Raw genomic sequence first — 20,014 nt, 5'->3', positions numbered from 1 at the left:
CTCTCTAACCGCATTTACCATATAAATTGATTAAAAGTAAACTGCATCTTAAGTAAACAAATCAATAGCTTTAAACACTGGAATCTTGGCACTGTTGTGTGTGATGCCGGGCTGTGAAAATTCAGCGTCGTTACTACTTGTGCAAGAGTATAGGACATGAGAACATGTATCGTAGATGAAGATCAGGTAGTAGCTTAGAGACTGGGTTAATATTAGCGTGATGCCTGGCCTCTTTTATCATGGCTTTCTTCTAAGTACTGATCTTTGTGGTTGCACTAGAATTTTTGCTATTGGTCATGAGATTTTGGCACCGTAAGATCTTGGCTTAAGGATTTAAAAAAAAAAAAACAAGTTTCCAGTACTTTTTGGCAATTGTAAGGTAAGTATAGCTTCCTGGCAATTATGAGTAATGGTTAAGGTTAGGCGAGGATTAAGGTTAAATGTCACAGACATCCAGAGCTACTTCTTAAAGGTTAAAGTGTTTGTAAACTCGAGAATGGTGCATGAATATATTGCACCTTAGCAGTCCTTAGAGGTGGTGGTTGCCTTTATTTTATTTTTTATGATTTTTGCTTTCTCTATTTTAACCTGTTGATCCCGCTAGTGTGACAGTTCCAACTACAGGGTGGCAATCTTCACTCACTGTAAATTGATGGAGGTGTAGTGTTGTCACCCTAGAATCCTGCTCCTGATTTAAAGTACAGGCTGACGTTTGCATGTTCAGCCTATGTTACAGGAGTACTGGAAATCAGACCTCTCCAGCCAAGAGAAGCAGTGTGGAGTAGCTCACAAGCTGAAAGCAAGGGTGAACGTTCTTGGGAACTGAGACACTTGTTGCAGAGACACCTCTGTGGCCTGCCCAGAACCCCAAACCATGGAGGAACCCTACCCCAGTGTGAGAGGGATCAAGAGTTTGGCAGTGAACCAGTTGTATGGTTCTTGTTTTATTAGAACTGTGAACTTTTTACTTGATTTTGTGCTGAAGAAAGCTATTTACGTTACCTGTTTTGGTGGAATTAAAGAACTGTTTGCTTTTACAAATGGCCACTGGTGATCTTGGGTCCCATTATCTCACACACACACACACACACACATTTTGGAGGAATTAATAGAGAACTGTTTGTTTTTACAAATGGCTGCTGGTGATCTCAGGCCCCTATATTAATATATATACATTTTTTTTCCTCCAAATATAGAACTATATGTTTGTCCCAAGCAAGTCTATTTCAAGCATCAAATGCAGCCTCACCAGCACCCATCAAATGCAGCCTCACCAGCGCCCATCAATTCAGCCTACCAGCACTCATCAATGAATGTTTGCTTGCTTCCATTCATTCGGGAGTCGGGACACAGTTCTCCACCGCCGCTGCGCCTCTGACACTATGTGCAAACAGAGCGGTGGCTGCCTGCTGATGCTGAGACTTAGTTGCTTGCTGCAGAGAGAAGGGAGTAGGAACACCAGTGGCCAGGCCCCCTAGGCAGTAGGGCGCCCTAGGCAGCTGCCTAGTTTGCCTAGTGGTAGTACCGGCCCTGCCTGGATGGCAGGTACATTTCCCTGATATATGAGTTCTGTTCCCTTTAAGAGAGACAATTTTGGAGACATTGCTGGGTAGTCAGGGGTTCTCACCTATGCAGGGTGAAGTGTTCCGGGGGAAGTTTGGTTGGAGAGGACTGATTTCCAATTCTCTCTGGATTGATAAGTCCATATTATGGACCTGGAATTTTGGAGGTTCAAAGGGTTTTCAGTGGGAAGAACCTCCAAACACTGACTACCAGGGCTCTGGTCCTAAAGCGGTTAAGCCCCAGAAAAGGAAGTCTTAAAAGGCAGCAGAGGGGAAATCAGCACCTGTGCCAGTGAAGCAGTGTGGAGTAGCTCACAAGCTGAAAGCACAGACAGGTGAACGCTCTTGGGAACTGAGACACTTGTTGCTGAACCTCTGCGGCTTGTCCAGTACCCTAAACCATGGAGGAACCCTACCCCAGTGTGGGAGGGACCAAGAGTTTGGCCATGAACCAGTTGTATAGGTCCTTGTTTTATTAGAACTGTGAACTTTTTACTTGATTTTGTGCTGAAGAAAGCTATTTACGTTACCTGTTTTGGTGGAATTAAAGAACTGTTTGCTTTTACAAATGGCCACTGGTGATCTTGGGCCCCATTATCACACACACACACACACATTATATATATATATATATATATATATATATATATATATATACACACACATACACACACACACAGTATCTCACAAAAGTGAGTACACCCCTCACATTTTTGTAAATATTTTATTATATCTTTTCATGTAACAACACTTAAGAAATGACACTTTGCTACAATGTAAAGTAGTGAGTGTACAGCTTGTATAACAGTGTAAATTTGCTGTCCCCTCATAATAAGTCAACACACGGCCATTAATGTCTAAACCACTGGCAACATAAGTGAGTACACCTCTTTGTGAAAATGTCCAAACTGGGCAAGGTCTCAGATGTGAATGGGGAGCAGGCGTGTTAAATTTGGTGTTATCACTCTCACTCTCTCATACTGGTCACTGGAAGTTCAACATGGCACCTCATGGCAAAGAAATCTCTGAGGATCTGAAAAAAAAGAATTGTTGCTCTACATAAAGATGGCCTAGGCTATAAGAAGACTGCCAAGACTTTGAAACTGAGGAAACCAGGAATGCCAACATGTACTGTGACGTACTGAAGCAAAGCTTGATCCCCTCCCTTCGGAGACTGGGCCGCAGTGCAGTATTCAAACATGATAATGACCTCAAACACACCTCCAAGATGACCACTGCCTTGCTAAAGAAGCTGAAGGTAAAGGAGATGGACTGGCCAAGCATGTCTCCAGACCTAAACCCTTTTAAGCATCTGTGTGGCATCCTCAAACGGAAGTTGGAGGAGCACAAGGTCTCCAACATGTACCAGCTCCGTAATGTTATCATGGAGGAGTGGAAAAGGACTCCAGTGGCAATCTGTGAAGCTCTGTTGAACTCCATGCCCAAAAGGGTTAAGGCAGTGCTGGAAAATAATGGGGACCACACAAAGTATTGACACTTTGGGCCCAATTTGGACATTTTCATAACAGTGTAAATTTGCTGTCCCCTCAAAATAACTCAACACACAGCCATTAATGTCTAAACGGCTCGCAACAAAGTGAGTACACCCCTAGGAGAAAATGTCCAAATTAGGCCTAATTAGTCAAGACCCTGAAGCTGAGCTGCAGCACAGTGGCCAAGACCATATAGCGGTTTAAGAGGGCAGGTTCCACTCAGAACAGGCCTCACCATGGTCGGCAAAAGAAGTTGAGTGCACGTGCTTAGCGGCATATCCAGAGGTTGTCTTTGTGAAATAGACATATAAGTGCCGCCAGCATTGCTGCAGAGGTTGAAGGGGTGGGGGGTCTGCCTGTCAGTGCTTAGACCATGCGTCATCCCAGAAGGAAGCCTCTTCTAAAGATGATGCACAAGAAAGCCTGCAAACAGACTAAGGACATGGATTACTGGAACCATGTCCTGTGATCTGATGAGACCAAGATAAACTTTTTTGGTTAAGATGGTGTCAAGCATGTGTGGCAGCAACCAGGTGAGGAGTACAAAGACAAGTGTGTCTTACCTACAGTAAAGCATGGTGGTGGGAGTGTCATGGTCTGGGGCTGCATGAGTGCTGCCAGCACTGGGGAGCTACAGTTCATTGAGGGAACCATGAATGCCAACATTTACTGTGACATACTGAAGCAGAGCATGATCCCCTCCCTTCGGAGACTTTGCCACAGGGCAGTATTCTAACATGATAATGACCCCAAACACACCTTCAAAATGGCCACTGCCTTGCTAAAGAAGCTGAGGGTAAAGGTGATGGACTGGCCAAGCATGTCTCCAGACCTTAACCCCATTGAGCATCTGTGGGGCATCCTCAAATGGAAGGTGGAGGAGCGCAAGGTCTCTAACATCCACCAGCTCCGTGATGTCATCGAGGAGTGGAAGAGGACTCCAGTGGCAACCTGTGAAGCTCTGGTGAACTCTATGCCCAAGAGGGTTAAGGCAGTGCTAGAAAATAATGGTGGTCACACAAAATATTGACACTTTGGGCCCAATTTGGAAATTTTCACTTAGGGGTGTACTCACTTTTGTTGCCAGAGGTTTAGACATTAATGGCTGTGTGTTGAGTTATTTTGAGGGGACAGCAAATTTACACTGTTATACAAGCTGTACATTCACTACTTTACATTGTAGCAAAGTGTCACTTCTTCAGTGTTGTCACATGAAAAGATAGAATAAAATATTTACAAAAATGTGAGGGGTGTACCCACTTTTGTAAGATATTGTATATATATTCTTTTTGTTTACACCGAATATAAATCTATGTTTGTCCCAAACAAGTCCATTCCAAGCATCAACTATTCTGAAAGATCTAGTGCAGCTGTGCATGGTAGCCAATCAGCTTTTAACTTCAGCTTGTTCAATAAAGCATTGACAAGAAAACTTGGAAGCTGTTTGGTTTCTATGCAGAGCTGCACCAGATTTTGCACTCTCCAGTTTTAGTAAATCAACCCAAATACTTCCTAAGATTACTGTCCATAGACTAAGCCCAAGGATGCTACACCAGGAAGGTGCCTGGATAAGTATACATACCTGTGGAAAAAAAGGGGGGGGGTGTACAGTGTATAGACATTGTTGCTTTGCCCAATCATAGCCTCTTTATGGTTCACAAGGATAATAATTACTTATAACTGTTGGGGTGTGCTACTAATGCACTGTAGATGATTTTTGCAAACAAAAGAAGAGAAGATGAGTACAAAGGTGAGGCTGTTGTCAGTAGCAACCAATCAGACTTCATCTTTCGGAAAAATGAAAACAAGAATTTTGGATTCACATATCACACAAGCCCCGCTGCTCCAGGTAAGCCAGTAACTGCAGTTCTCTTCATCAGCATAGAAGGGGTGTCAGCCCAGTACGCCACTGCGATATGCACACAAAGAAAGTCCAGTCAGCTCCAGGGGAGCCAAGGCAGTGCAGCCAACTGGACTTTCTTTGTGTGCAAGAATTTTGGATTTGTCACTAGGGACAGCAAATCTACTCAAGGAATAGTACATATTATTAAAATCAGGAAAACATTTTGTTTTGGTCTGCATACTTATGATATAGAGAAATAAATGATGAGATCAATGACAAACAAATGATTTCCATCTTTTAAAACGTTTGTACAACCCCAATTCCAGCCTGGTTCTTGATACAGGAATAACCCTGCTTTACAAAGATATGCCAACTAAAAGGGGGTAATATAGGCCCAGGCCACCTGCCCCTTACCTGAGTAAGGCTACAAATCTCTACATATACCAGAAGTGAACTTTCAAGTCCAAGTTCATCTTTTCACAGCTGCTGCATCTAACATCATTTTCTTCCTTGTATTTGATAACTTTCAGCCTTATGGCCCGTACACACAATGAGATCATCGGATGAATGATCGTCCGTTTTTTTTTTTGCATGCTAATCTCATATCGAATATGAAGAGTTTACTAAAGTCACGAAAATTTGCGTATAACAGAATAAAAATTCGGAAGTGATGTTATGTGTTGTAATGCATTTGTATTGCATTTTCGAACGACAGCTGTACCGATTAAACAAAAATCGTACAATCTGGCATCGTCCGAAAAAATTTTTTGTGCATATAATAATATCAGATGAACTGTCCAAATAATGAAATAATATTGGATGAACTGTCCTGATCGGCTCTCGAAAGCTCTGTACTAACGATCCAATTATTGTACGATCGCTCCGAAATCTGTATTTTTCGTACGATTTTCTGATCGTGTGTACCGGGTATTAGGCTTTTTACACTCTACAAGATGATCCTGCTTCCAGCTCTGTAACCAATGTTTTCTAGTTTAATATTCACTATGGTACACATCAGAGTTTCTGTGTGTACAGCTTGGTTGGTACGTCAAGTCATGTACAGTGCAGAACATAGGATCTTCAGGAAAGAAGCAGAGCGCTTCCGCGGCAAAACACAGAAGGAATAACTAAAATGGGTCATTTATGTATTTAAATACAATGATGAACACATGGGAAGGACTCCTATTTTCCAAATGTTAACATCTTACAAAGCAAAATATATCATTTTATTTCAAAACTGTAAGGCTTAATGTACCTGGGGCGTTAATAAAAACCTCTCCTGAACGATTTAACTTGACAGATAGTAACGGATGTTTAAAAACGTCCGTTTTGCCGCATTTTTTTTTTTTTAATTTACGTTTTGCCACGTTTAGCCGCGTAAAAAATATTAATATTAAAAAAATATTAAGAATTAATTAAAAATTATTTTTTTTACATTTTGCCGCGTTTACGTTTAGAAGCATTTTTTTACAAATAGTCAAAAATGAAAAACGCCTGTAAACGAAACACGGCTAAACGCGAGTTACCGTGTTTACAAGCGGTTACAGGCGTTTGGCATTCCAAATGCCTCTGAACATCCATCCTGAAAGCATTTTTTTGCTTTCCAAAAAATGCTTCTAAACTCAACTGCCTAGAAACGACTATAAACAACCCTGTGTACATGTACTGATAAGATAACATTGAGGAGAGTTCAGGGGCAGCTAAAAAAAAACTGCTCCTAAGCTCTGGATCACATTGGTGCGTTTTGACATGTCAAATCGGCGGCAATTTCCGGCAATGGCACCGTCCTAATCGGTGCGACGCTGCATTTGTGGCGTAGTTTCTGTACTACTTTTTGTGCTTTCAAACCCGCACAGATGTCTGTGAAATCGCCGCCGAAATCGGGAGTGACTTGCTGGAGTGAAATTGTGCGAGTTCAGCTGAACTCGAATGGCTTCAATCCCGCAGCTCAATGTGAACCTGGGCTAAACGTCCGTTTACCAGCAGCAGTTTACATGAAGCTTAATAGGCTCCATGTACACTGTGTAAAACACAAAAGGTTTTTAGAGCTTTTGTTCCTAAACTTATACTAGAGGGACAGGTGGGCAGAAGAGCAGGTCATATGTTCTTCTGTCTGGCTGCAGACTAAAGATTGTCTTAAAGGATTATAAAGCGCACTGGGAGATCTAATCCTTCCAACATGCTGGTTCTATCCTGTGGCCTCCTCCCAAGAGTGAGGACTCCTATGGGAGCCTCTATGGGAATTCTGAATAACAACCTGACTCCCTCTGATAAGAGGTGGCAGCTTAGCTCTAATACCTGTGGAGCACATACTCAACCAAGAAGACATGGGCCTCTGGGGAAGCTGACAATCACTGTAGTACAGGCACTTGTACAGTGATAGCTGCAATCTTCCTCTGATTAGACAAGGTGGAGATCATGACATCAATGTCCCTCTTCTCCGCCTTGTCCAATCAGAACACGCCTTGCAGTTACTTGTTGCTAAAGTGGAACTTCACTCTCTCAAACAACACTGACTATTTGTAATCCTCACGCGGCTAGCATTAGTAAATAGATAGGAAAGTATATCATATTTATTTGTTTTAAACCTTGTTTTTCCCCATTTCTTCAGTTGCTTCCTGGTTTCCATGCCTAGGCAAATGATGTCATACATCCCAGGAGTTGTCAGGAGAGGAAATGAGGTTTTCTCAGCTAAGCACACCCTCCTGCCTGCATGCCTAAGCAAAGGGCAGATGGATTCCAGGAGGTAAATGCTACATGAATCATTTGCCCTCACTCAAGATGGCCATGGTCATAAATGCTAGGGTGGTGTTTTTCAAAGTGATTTCTCAGAAAATAAAGCATGGAGACATGGATGGATGGGAGGAGTTTGCTTAGAATATGAATAATGAATTAAATAGCGTTTTTGGTTTATGGATGCAGTAAAGTTCCACTTTAAATGGTACAGTGCTGAGCAAGCGCCCCCCAATTCCCTTCGCACACACTTAATATAAGTATGTATACTTATTTGATAGGCCACTCTGAAAGCTGTCAGTATGCACAGGGAAGTCACTCGAATTGAACCTCAGTAGGACCTATAAGATCATGGCTATAACTGTAGTAGCACTATCTACTAGAGCTATTTTCAGCTTTCAAAGTGGCCTATCAGATAAGTATACTTACTTACAGTAAGCCAAACTGGATCAATGTAAGTATGCAATTCAGGTCATTCTAATGCCCTGTACACACGGTCGGATTTTCCGTCGGAAATTCTGACCGTGTGTGGGCTCCATCACACATTTTCCATCAGAATTTCTGACACACAAAGTTTGAGAGCAGGCTATAAAATTTTCCGACAACAAAATCCATTGTTGGAAATTCCGATCGTGTGTACACAAATCTGACGCACAAAGTGCCACGCATGCTCAGAATAAATTAAGAGATGAAACCTATTGGCTACTGACCCGTTTATAGTCCCGACGTACGTGTTTTACATCACTGCATTTATAATGATCGGATTTTCCGACAACTTTGTGTGACCGTGTGTATGCAAGACAAGTTTGAGCCAACATCCGTAGGAAAAAATCCATGGATTTTGTTGTCGGAATGTCCGGTCAATGTCCGATCGTGTGTACAGGGCATTAGAGTTCAGCTTTAATTTGCTGTCTCAATTTTTCTCTGTCTGTATAATAGAAAATATACAGCAGGCATAAGTGCCCTTATACATAGGCGGACCAATCAGGTCCACCTATCAGATTTTTAGGCAGCTCTGATCAGACCCTCCAGTCCCTTCTATGGAGCAGCGGGTGTCAGTGGATATGTGTCCGTTGACATCTGATCTGATCCTGCCCACTAAAAACAGAAAGATGGGGATCCATTCCCCATCCGTCTGGCAGATCGGATCAGATGGCGGTCGGGTGTAAAACGGACAGGCAGTCCGTTTACATCTGACCATCCATAGAGAAGAGTGGGCTGTGTCTGTGTCTGCTCTGCATAAGCGGAACAGACATGGACCAGCCATCTGCTTGCTCAGCAGGAATCAGTGGACAGATTCTCTGCTGAGCAGACAGACTCCAACAGAGCCCGCCCCGTGTTTAAGGGGCCTAATACTGAATCGTTTAAATACGCAGAATTTAATCTGTTAAAAAAATTTTGAAGCTAAAAATGAGTAGTGATTAAATCATTTCGGTTGATTTGCTAAAAAAAAGTAGATGATGTTCACTTAGCAAACTGAATGTTTCACTTTGTATGTGAATCCTTGGCGCTCAATTGCCTATTTAACCACCTCAATACAGGGCATTTTCACCCCCTTCCTGCCCAAGCCATTTTTCAGCTTTCAGCGCTGTCATATTTTCAATGACAATTGCGCAGTCATACAACACTGTACCCAGATGAAATTGTTATCTTTTTTTCCCCACAAATAGAGCTTTCTTTTGGTGGTATTTGATCGCCTCTGCGGTTTTTATTTTTTGTGCTATAAACAAAAGAAAAGTGACAAGTTTGAAAAAAAACACAATATTTTTTACTTTTTGCTATAATAAAATATTCAATTTTTTTTCCTTTAAAAAAATGTTTTCCTCAGTTTAGGCCGATACGTATTCTTCTACATATTTTTGGTAAAAAAAAAATCGCAATAATCATATATTGATTGGTTTGCGCAAAAGTTATAGTGTCTACAAAATAGGGGATAGATTTATAGCATTATTATTATTTTTTTTTTTTACTAGTAATGGCAAAGATCTGCGATTTTTATCATGACTGCAATATTGCGGCGGACACATCGGACACTTTTGACACATTTTTGGTACCATTCACATTTATACAGCGATCTGTGCTATAAAAATGCACTGATTACTGTATGAATGTGACTGGCAGGGAAGGGGTTAACACTAGGAGGTGATCGAGGGGTTAATTATGTTCCTAGGGAGTGTTTCTAATTGTAGGGGGCGGGGACTCACAAGGGGAGGAGACCGATCGGTGTTCCTCTGTACTGGGAACACAGCATTGGTCTCCTCTCACCTGACAGGACGTGGATCTGTGTGTTTACCACGGTCCTGCTGTGTTACCGGGCAATCGCGGGGGCCCGGCAGACATCGCGGCCGCCGGGCATGCGCACCGGGTGCCCAGTGACACGGCGGGCGCGCGCGTTTGCTGTCGGCGGCGTGCACACGCCCCCTGGAGGGCCGGAAAAGCGAGGGCGTCATATGACGCCCTCCCGCAACGAGAGCTGCACCGCCTGGCCGTCAATTGACAGCCGGCTGTCGGCAAGCAGTTAAACTGGCTGCAGAGACCAGAGGATTGCTGAGTGGTCAACAGCTTCTTTCGTTTGTGACCTGTTGCTGTACTTCCCAGCTTGTCTTAACCCTGATTGTTCCTGAAACTCCATTGCTGATTCTGGCTTGTGACCTGACCCTGCCTTCTACCTACTGTTTTGGTACCTTTTCTGCTCACCCGATGTCAACCCCGGCCTGGCCCTGACTCTGCTTTGGTTCCTGATTATGTACCTCTGCTGCCCAGATAATACCGAATCTTGCCTGACCACCCGAGATCCTGCATCCGCCTGCTTGCAAACCTGCTTTCTGTCCATGGTTCCGCACCTGCTGCTGTGTCCCTGCTTCAGCCAGCTCATCAGTCTGCTTGCTACTCGGCACTTGCTGCAAGGTTCTTTCAGCCAGAATCTCCTACAAGGCACCCGTGCCACTCCGTGCCCTATTATATCCTGTCATCACCTCCAGGAGAAAAAGGACAGGAGGTGTAAGGGGAAGCCCTCTCGTCAGTTTGGCCTCAACCAGGCATGTGACACTATCTTTTGCCCAGACCAGTAGGATAGCCCTAGTAGGACTTGGTACATTACTATAGGCCCTAGACCAGGGATATGCAATTAGCGGACCTCCAGCTGTTGTAGAACTACAAATCCCATGAGGCATAGCAAGACTCTGACAGCCACAAGCATGACACCCAGAGGCATGATGGGACTTGTAGTTTTGCAACAGTTGGAGGTCCGCTAATTGCAGATCCCTGCCCTAGACCATCTACAGACCAAGTTATGTAGTTCAGTGAGTGAGCCCAGGAAGGCAGCCTCCAAACAATTGGAGACCCAAAAGGCTAGGCTTCCTCTGCAGCTAAGCAGTTTAGAAAATGTATTCTTTTGCCATGATCATTTCAAATACAAAATCTAGTTATAAGTATTTAAAATATTATATGTCATATTTGGTATGCCAAGACCCAAAACAGACTTACGATATGTGCTCTATAATATTATGCATATATTGGTCTTTTTGGCATTTTGACAATCACTACTTCTGTTTGACTGCTGTCATTATATAGATGAGTTTTATATTACTTCAGTTGCCAATGTAATGACTGTCTATGAGAGTTGGTCTATTATGTTGGTCTATTAAAAGAAAGCTCATCCACACAATAATCAGCTTTGGAGTCTCTGACACAAATCCTCTTTCAGTACAATCCATCGGGCTACCTATTCAGGAGCACACATACATTTGTGTACATAAGTTTACATACCCTTGCAGAATTTATGATTTTGTGGTCATTTTTTCATAGAATATAAATGATAACACAAAAAAAATTATTTCACTCATGGTTAGTGTTTGGCTGAAGCCATGTATTATCAATCAACCTTGTTTGCTATTTTTAAATCATAATGGCAACAGAAACTACCAAAATGACCCTGATCAAAAGTTTACATACCCCAGTTCCATATAATCGTAATACCTTTAACATCAATGACAGCTCGAAGTCTTCTGTGGTATTTGTGGATGAGGCTCTTTATCTTCTCAGATGGTAAAGCTGCTCATTCCTCTTGGCAAAAAACCTTCAGTACCTGTAAATCCTTGGGCTGTCTTGCACATTTGAGATCTCCCCAGAGTGGCTCAATGATATTGAGGTCAGGAGACTGAGATGGCCACTCCAGAACCATCACTTTATTCTGCTGTAGCCAATGACAGGTCAACTTGGCCTTGTGTTTTGGATCATTGTCATGTTGGAATATCCAAGATACTTTGTGGCATTTGCATAGTAATGGCTTTCTTCTGGCAACTCGACCATGCAGCCCATCTTTCTTCAAGTGCCTCCTTATTGTGCATCTTCAAACAGCCACACTACATGTTTTCAGAAAGTCCTGTATTTCACCTGAAGTTATTTGTGGATTATTCTTTGCATCCTGAACAATTTTCCTGGCAGCTGTGGCTGAAATTTTAGTTAGTCTACCTGACCGTGGTTTGGTTTCAACAGAACCCCTCATTTTCCACTTCTTGATTAGAGTTTGAACACTGCTGATTGGCATTCTCAATTCTATGGATATCTTTTTAGATCCCTTTCCTGTTTATACAGTCCAACTAGCTTTTTCCACAGATCCTTTGACAATTCTTTTGCTTTCCCCATGACTCAGAATCCAGAAACGTCAGTGCAGCACTGGATGAAATATGCAAGGGTCTATCAGGAGTCCAGAAACTCTATGACCTTATATACACACACACACCAATTACAAGCAAACAGATCACAGGTGAGGATAGTTACCTTTAATAGCCATTCAAACCCCTTTGTGTCACATTATGTGCATGTTATCAGGCCAAAATCACCAGGGTATGTAAACTTATGATCGGGGTCATTTGGGTAGTTTCTGTTGCCATTATGATTTAAAAAGAGTAAACACAGTTGATTGATAATAAATGGGTTCAGCCAAACACTAACCATGAGTGAAAGAAAAGTTTTTGTGTTATCATTCATATTCTCTGAAAAATGGCCAAGAAATCATAAATTCTGCCACGGTATGTAAACTTATGAGCACAACTCTATAATGTATCAGCCTGACATAACCTTTTAACCCTGGATCTCTGATACTAGAAATTCTTTACATGTACAATAGCTGGAGGATGCTTATCAAAGAATCTCAAGGAAAGCGGCTCCTACAGATTTTTGAGCTTTTTTGAGCTCTCATTTTTTTCTGCTTGGAAACTGCCCTCCATGTTAGCAAATGTGTCCATGCAAACTATGGATTTTTCAGGAGTTTACAGGCATATGCTCTTACAGGCAGAAAAAAAATCCACCAAATTGGTTTGAAGAGGAGCTTTCGAGCAGAAAAGATGTATAAGTGCCCAAAAAAGTGCAAAAAAGCGCAAAGAAGCATGAAAAAGCACAAAAATGCACAAAAAAGAGAAAATTAAGCTGAGGGGAGGTTTTGTGAAAATAAAACGCTTATGCTTAAAAAAGCTCAAAAAAGCTCAAATAGTCTCAATTAAAACGTGCAAAAGAGCACAAAAAAGCACAAGCTTCCTCAAGCTTTTACAAGTAAAAGCTCAAATGCCTGTAAAAGCAGTTTTTTTTGAGCTGCAGTGTGCATGAGTCCCTAGATATAAGTCCACATAAAACTGTACTTTAGGTGTTGATAGGATGCTTTTAAAAAGAAAAGCAAACACAGATGCTAAATTTTTCATACAATTTTCTGCAATTCAAGATGCAGATATCCCAGACACTCCTCCTCCCACACCTTGTCTGTATACTCGATGTATGCTCATTTTGATTTGTCTCTGAGTCAGAATGCTCCCACTTTCACCCACCTGCAATAATGAAAAAACGTCTCTAAACATCATCGAGGCATACGGTGCCCTCAGAGTGCACAGTTGGAGTTTTGTTAATTGAGTTTTGGCATTTAACACAGTGTAGCACCCTCCTGATTCTCGGAGGAATGTGAGGTACCCTCAATGGCAGGGCAGGCTAAGTCCTTGGCTGAAAATACAGGATGTATAACAATTAAGCGCCAGTTATTTTAATGCTTTTTTAGAGATTTTATTCCAAAAAAAGAGCAACTCAGAGGAGTAGGGAATTCAGACACTCCTATTGAATTTTGCAAACTCCTTCATATACTCCAGAACAGATAGAGAACCTTTAAGCTGAGACCCTCATCTTGTACCTTGTACAGCAGCAGCGTCAATGACCCCCCCCCCCAGACAATCCAGAAGCCTTTTTGAGAGTTCCTTGTCCTCAGGAATTGCTGCAGCAAAGTCACCCCTGGCATCGCCTTCTTCGCTCCAGAAACCCATTCTCTTGGAAGCACCTTTCACCTAGAACCTCATAAAGCAGTAATACCACCCTGGACATGCAGGATTCCATTAACACACTCCCAGGCTTTGCACCAAACACATGCAAAGGCCTCCTGGGCTGAGCTGGATCATGAACACAATGCTCGCACCCTCCCCAAGCTTAAGCAGGAAAGGAAGCTTGCTCAAGGTCAGTCCCAAATATGTATATGCTTCCTCAGCATGCACTATTGACAATAAAACTCCTAGTGGTTGGCCACAGGGCCGTCTTTTCACATGGGCACACTGGGCAGTTGCCCGGGGGCCCCACTTGCCTGGGGGGCCCCACCTACCCAGCGACCCCAGCACTGGGCCCTGTAGTTCCACCAATTCAGGGGGGGCGTTTGCCGTGTGAGGGGCCCGCCTGTCAGTGTGAGGGGCCCACCTGACCGGCTGACTGTCCTGTCACTGTGTGAGTGGGTGTCCACAATCCACTCTGGCTGCTGTTCGTCCGCCACGGGGAGGGGGACTTTTCGCCCGCTGAGGGGAGACGGAGAAGGCAGAGGCAGCGCTGAGACTGTGGACCGCCCCCCACCGCCTATCCAAAGACATAGTGACTGTAGGGAGGCGGGGCGGACACTAAAAAATTAAGTCAGCAGACCTGCTGACAACAAATGAGAGAAGGTGGGGGAGGAGCTCTCCCCACTGCGGCTGCGTGGAGTACCATCTACCCATGAGGCAAGGCATCCTGGCGGGAGAAGGCACGTGACAGAATTCCCCGAGAATCGATTGACGGTAAGTCAATCAAGTGGCATTTTGCAGAGCTGAGCAATCGATCCCAACCTCCACCACCTGTGCCTCTTACTGATCCTATCCCCCCACCACTGATCTCATCCCTATCCCCCCATCACCTCTGTTGTAGAAGTAATGGGGGGGATAGGGATGTGATCAGTGGTGGGGGGATAGGATCAGTAAGAGGCACAGGTGGTGGTGGGAGAGGATGGCACCACCACTGCCATCGCTACCACCCCCCTTCAAGTACCACCACAGCCACCCCCCTTCAAGTACCACCGCTGCCACCCCCCAAGTACCACCGCTGCCACCCCCCAAGTACCACCGCTTGCCACCCTCCTCAAGTACCACCGCTGCTACCCCTCCCCCTCAAGTATCAATGCTGCCACCCCCCTCAACATCACCATTGCCACCTCCCCTCAAGTATCACCGCTGCCACCCCCCCTCAACATCACCGCTGCCACCCCCCCTCAACTACCGCCGTTGGTAGTGCCCCAGTACACTGTATTACCCGGGGGCCTAAAATACTCTTATGATGGCATTGGTTGGCCAGAGAAAGATATGAAAAAATAATTTTTGCAATTCTGTAAGAGGTAAGAGGCAGGAGGGAAGAGTTTAAGGAAACAGTGAAAGTCCACTTTAAAAATGCTGTCAACCTTTGGATCTGAGACATATCTTACTGGATATGAAAACCTGGGATGGAAGACAGACATGTGTGATTTGTTTCAATATGAATCTAAATTCGGACAACATTTTCGGTATTCGGAGATTCGGATGCAACTGTATCTCCAAATCACAATAGTAACGAATTTCAATGAATCCGAAAACAAAACATCTAATTAATGTATATTAATTTGTTCCAGTTGGACCTTTTGTTAAAGTAGAAGTTCACCCTCAAATTAAAATCTGTAAATCTGCAGGCATCCACAATCTAAGACTAAGCTCTATCTAGCCCTGTAAAGAAAAAAAATTGCTTAACATACCTTTTTTGATGCCGCTCTGCTTCGGTCTCCATCGGCAGAAGCTCCATGCAGGAGACAGCCAAAAATGGTTGTGAAATGCCAGGGAGATGACGACACCCATAGACTTACTATAGGGCTTCTGTTGTCGCTGCCTCTTCTGCACACACCTACATAGAGAAGCCGCCACTGACAGCTCAGCGTGCAACCAAAGCGACTTCAGAAATGGTATGTATATCGATTTAGTCTTTACAGGGCTAGATAGGTTATTCTTAGATTGTGGATGCCTGTAGATTTAGAGATTTTAGTGTTAAGGTGAACTTCTACTTTAATGTTTGAAGCATCCAAAATAACGTAACCACATAACGAACGATACTTGCATCAGATTCATTTCATTTTTTTGTTGCATTAACATTTTTCTTCATTATAAAAGATGCACTGCATGTAAAATGAAAACATACTGTAATGAATACAGTAAGGTATAAAGGTAAAATAAGATGATGATTCCTAGATGGATAGAGGGGGATCCATTAGAATCTCTGAATCATAACATAATAATGAATCCCAAATAAACGTAATTCCCTTTGTTATGTTATGATTCGGAGATTCTGATGGATACACCTCCACCCAAGTGCATGAGTAATCTAATGAAATAACAAATGAACACGTTAAAACGAATATAGCCAATCTTTCAAAAGAACTTCTGAAATACAAATGGAAAACGAATATGTGAAACAAATCCGAATATATGAAACAAATATCGAAAGTGAATCATTCTAGCATAACAAATATGCGTGAACATCTCTAACAGAAGGTGCAATAGGTTGAAGACACATCAGTGCATGTGTATAGCTATTAAACAATCATTTTTATTGTCACCTAATTAGTAGATAATGTTCGCACCAACCAAACCATGTCTGTCAAGGTTATGGTCCTATGTTGTACATCTGGTTGACTGAAGTTCAATCTGCCTGAGTATTTAAAGTATACAATTGACTGACACAATTATGGACATTAAAGGTAGGACTAGGACTTCTGGCTAACAGATTTTATCAGGTCAATACATATAATGCAACTATGTGTTAACATGTAAACATCCAGACAATACATTTCCTATCTGAGTGAACTAATTGACAGCTAATAATGCTTTTGAGCAAATGGTAAATAATATATATAAATGCACAATTCTATTTGTACGGTCACCTTGATATATAGTAGACTGTTGAAGCAGTATAGGCAGCTGTCAATAAACAGTGTGGAGAAGAATCCTGCTTCTCAATCTATGGGCTTTATCTTTCTAATGAATACTTCACCCATCATAGACAACTCAGTGGGGATTCCATCTTATACACACATACATATTGGATAATGATTGCCATGGAGGAGGCATGATAGAGGAATCTCCAGAGACAGACCCTACTGCTAAAGTACTGGGGATATGTAAACAGTCAATGCTGCTCACCCAACTTTACAGGGATTTTAGAGCCGTATTTATAAAATGTTTAAGGCCTAGTACACACGAGCTGAATGTCAGGCGACATCGTCCGGTTCAATAAAAAACATTCGACATTCGGCCCGTGTGTATGGCTGCCGGTCCGACAGAAGTCGGGTGCTAGGCTGGCCTCTGTCGGACATGCATGCTGGAAATCCAGCAGCCGACCGGATCCGATCAGTGCTCTCAGCCAATGGTGCGGAGGCGCCCTCCTGTCAGAACACAACAGAACAGCAGGAGAGATCACTTAACTAACATTGGATTGTTAGTACAGCGGCTCCGATGGGAGCTGTCAGTTTTTTTTCTTCAACCCAACTGGGTTGAAGGAAAGAAAACCCATGGTGTGTACCAGGCTTACAGCAGAGGTCCGCCCACCCCTGCGAAAACCCCAGATGATGTCCAATGGGACGAAACGCGTCGGAGATGCTATTGGAATCGTTGCTTATACTCAATTTTATCTACAAGCTCGTTTTATCGGATTTGCTGTAAGTAAACCCATTTTTATACCATTAAAGTCATACAGTATAACACTATGTGCAGACCATTTGTTTTTCATGCACACCATTTGATGTGAATTTGATTGGGTGGAATCCTTCTTACCATTGTTCCAGTGACGGGGATCCAGTTTGAGGTCATTCCCTCAAGATTGCCTGTTTGAATCACGTTCTCTATGGTATGTGTGTCCATCAGATCTGATAAGCGTGAACACTTTACCATTTTGACTGTATTTTCAAGATTCATCCCAGATTATCTGAGAGACTATTTTCACCTTTTTATCTTATCTTTTTTTTGAACTTCAATAAACTTTCCATAGATGTTTTTTCAATTCACTTTGGACTTTTATGTTTTGGGGGTCCGTATACCACTCTTTATATTTAGTTTGGGCGGGTTGTATTATTTATGGGTCAACACATATGTTTAGTATTTATGCCTACTATCTTTTTTCGTTTAATCCCCTAGGTGGGAACACTTCAATGAGTTTTCCCATTTTATTATCCATTTCTATACACATTTCTTTTATTCCTTTCAGCACAACATGCACACTATAGTGCACACATAGTACATCTGGACTATGCTGTGGCCATCTGGCCTTCTCTTGGCTGCCTTCCTAAGTCCTTGGTGGGGTATTCCCGCCTCAGCCCCGGGGGAGACACCGTGCCTGAGATCCCCACAAGTCCCCATGTAGAGGCTGGGCTTATCCTCGGGACAGAGTTGTAAGTTTTTGACCTGTCACCATTCTTGTTAAATTATTTCGCTCCCTTTAAGAAGGCACCATTATTAATAATTGATATCTTTTACAGTACACCATCATATCACACTCCTGATGAGTGGCAGCAACACCATGAAACGCGTTGAGTGCTATTTGATACCAAGTCTTATCTGACTTCTTTGTGTGTACATGCATGTATGAGTGAATTCCAGACTGTGATTAACCACTTGCCGCCCGCCATATAGCAAAATGATGGCGGCAAAGTGGTTTCAATATCCTGACCGGACGTCACATGACGTGATCAGGATATTGAGCCGCTGTGCGCCCCCGGGGCGCGCATCGCGGCGATCGTTATTGCGGTGTGTCAGCCTGACGCACCGCAACTCCGATCTAGGTAAAGAGTCTATGACAGAGACTCTTTACCACATGATCAGCCGTGTCCAATCACGACTGATCACGATGTAAATAGGAAGAGCCGGTGATCGGCTTTTCCTTGCTCGCGTCTGAGCCAATCGGCTGCTCTCCTGACAGGGGAGGTCTGTGCTGATTGTTTATCAGCAGAGCCCCCCCTCGGATCCCGCCCAGGACCACCATGGAAGCCGCCCAGGACCACCAGGATGGCCACCACACTGGACCACAAGGTATGCCCCCTAGACCCCCAGGGAAATACCAATATGTGCCCAAGCAGCTGCCAATCTGTGCCCAGGCAGCTGCCAATCAGTGCCCACTCCAATGCCTACCACTGCCACCAGGGATGCCTATCAGTGCCATGTATCAGTGCCCAGCAGTGCCACCTATCAGTGCCCAGCAGTGCCACCTATCAGTGCCCATCAGTGTCACCCTATCAGTGCCCATCAGTGTCGCCTATCAGTGCCCATCAGTGGCACCCAGTGCCACCCATGAGTGCCCATCAGTGCTGCCTATCAATGCCCATCAGTGCTGCATATCAGTGCCACCCATCAGTGCCGCCTACCAGTGCCCATCAGTGCCGCCTACCAGTGCCCATCGTCAGTGCCCGCTCATCGGTGCCATCTTGTCAGTGCCGCCTTATCAGTGCCCATCAGTGAAAGAGAAAACTTACTTATTTACAAAGTTTTTTAACAGAAACAAAAGCAAAACTTTTATTTTTTTCTAAATTTTCGGTCATTTTTTATTTGTTTAGCAACAAATAAAAACCGCGGAGGTGATCAAATACCACCAAAAGAAAGCTCTATTTGTGGGAACAAAATGATAAAAATGTAGTTTGGGTACAGTGTAGCATGACCGCGCAATTGTCATTCAAACTGCGACAGCGCTGAAAGCTAAAAATTGGTCTGGGCAGGAAGGTGTATAAGTGCCCTGTATTGAAGTGATTAATAAACGAATTCATTGTATATACATGCGTGTACCCATTTCTATTATAATTGATATGGCGGGCCTCATTTAAAGTCCCAATTTCTCTCTTTCCCTAAAAATGTTATGTTTTGGTTTTGTTCATATTTATTTATTACTTCAATTTTGTATTTGATCTTATGCCTTTTTAGGTTCACATGATATTCACTTGCTCACTCAGCGCCACACTTTTGTTTTTATTTTAATAATAGGACGCTTACTTGTCCTGGACTCCAGCGATGTTGGCACCGCAGCTGATGTTTCCATTAGCTGTAGGG

At 43.2% G+C, this 20,014-nt stretch overlaps 1 protein-coding gene across 9 annotated transcripts in view; it reads right to left on the bottom strand.

Moving 5' to 3' along the window:
• Nucleotides 1-20,014, bottom strand: part of WDR17 (WD repeat domain 17) — a 187,724-nt gene that overhangs the window by 152,540 nt on the left and 15,170 nt on the right. The gene's annotated exons all lie outside the window — the stretch shown is intronic.

Source organism: Aquarana catesbeiana, linkage group LG01, assembly GCF_042186555.1.
Source record: "Aquarana catesbeiana isolate 2022-GZ linkage group LG01, ASM4218655v1, whole genome shotgun sequence".
NCBI classification, from domain to species: domain Eukaryota; kingdom Metazoa; phylum Chordata; class Amphibia; order Anura; family Ranidae; genus Aquarana; species Aquarana catesbeiana.
This window is presented reverse-complemented; position numbering and strand designations above follow the sequence as displayed.